Raw genomic sequence first — 1,272 nt, 5'->3', positions numbered from 1 at the left:
GTCCCCCCTGCTCTCATTAAACCTGCTTTTCCTGCGACATCAATATTCGAGATAACTTTTGATTTTCATTTTTAAGAAGAGTCTTGCAGTACTATCACCAGTAGAAATGTTTAATGTGTGTTCAACGTCTGAAACCTATACAGGTTTGGAAAAAGAGAAGACAAATAAGAAGTGACTGAAGATGATAGAAGTGTGTCGAGTCTGGGAGTAAGAGCCTCGGGGACTGTTAAGAAAAGGAATTTAGTATCGGTAGGTGAAGAGTCTGAGAAGAAGAGGTGGACACTCCGAAAAGAGAAATTCATGTCTTTGAGAAGCATAACGCTGTTCACACATTCATTCCGACGGGAGCCTTGAATCCACTGCGCCCCCGCCCCCAACTCACGCGCGCGCGCGCGGCACTGGGCGCGGGGAGCGAGCACAGCCCATCTTCATAACTGCTCAGGCTTTAAAAAAGGTCATATATTTTACCTTTCAGATTAAGCACCTCCCAGTAATTAACTCGGAAGCCAACTTACTAGTTAAAAAGCCAAAACTGTCTTCCCCAGCACAATTACCACTGCTACAGTGGCAATTCTCTGCTGCTTATCGAAAAGGACACTCAATACTTTATGATTCATTCGCAAAAGAATGTTGATCCTCTTTCATTTTCTCTTCCCTTCTCTGTACCTGACTCCCGTACGGAAAGAGTCAGAAAAGTCCACAAAACGCTGACACCGTTCCCAGAGATGGTTCAGGGCAACCGGGAGGGACGACGAAGTGCCTGAGTCGCCCCCGGACGCCCCGTGCCGGCCTTACACGGTCTCTACCCCCTGCCCGTCGCCCTGGGAAGCTGACAGGCTGGAGATGGAAACCTTTCCAGACCTTCCGGTGAAGCAATTCGATGGCTAGCTAGAGCGAGGGTGCGACCGGCCCCGGCCGAGTGCGGGTCTGGGCGCGTCACGGCCACAGTCGGCCGGAGGGGACACGGGCTGGGCCGGAGGGGGAGGCGGAGGCCCCCATCCCGCCTGCAGTCTGGGCGTTCCGCTGGCCGGCTCCGCCGGGCGCCGCCGCACTTCGCAGGCCAGGCCGGGCGGGCCGGGGGCGCCTCCCCTCGCGCACCCAAGGCACTGGCCGACCGTACTCACCCCGCTTCCCTGACGCCCACGCCGACCCCAGGGGCGCGCACAGAGGGCGACAAGGCTGCAGCGCAGCTGGGCCGGCGTACTGCGCTCCACCTCAGCCCAGGAGCCGGGAGTGGAGGGCGAGCGCCAGGCGGGGGCGCCGGCGGGGCGG

At 57.5% G+C, this 1,272-nt stretch overlaps 1 protein-coding gene across 3 annotated transcripts in view; it reads right to left on the bottom strand.

Annotated features, from left to right (window-relative positions):
• The window catches only part of TMEM50B (transmembrane protein 50B), a 37,797-nt gene extending 36,535 nt beyond the window's left edge, over positions 1-1,262 (bottom strand). For all 3 annotated transcript variants that reach the window (XM_023533883.1, XM_011365676.2, XM_023533886.1), the window contains exon 1: positions 1,125-1,262. The gene's annotated coding sequence lies outside the window, so the exon portion shown is untranslated. The remainder of the gene's footprint in view (positions 1-1,124) is intronic.
• Positions 1,263-1,272: the final 10 nt, after the last annotated feature.

This window comes from Pteropus vampyrus, unplaced genomic scaffold (genome assembly GCF_000151845.1).
Source record: "Pteropus vampyrus isolate Shadow unplaced genomic scaffold, Pvam_2.0 Scaffold114, whole genome shotgun sequence".
Classification (NCBI taxonomy): Eukaryota; Metazoa; Chordata; class Mammalia; order Chiroptera; family Pteropodidae; genus Pteropus; species Pteropus vampyrus.
The sequence above is the reverse complement of the archived record's forward strand: the minus strand, read 5'-3'. Positions and strand labels throughout refer to the sequence as shown.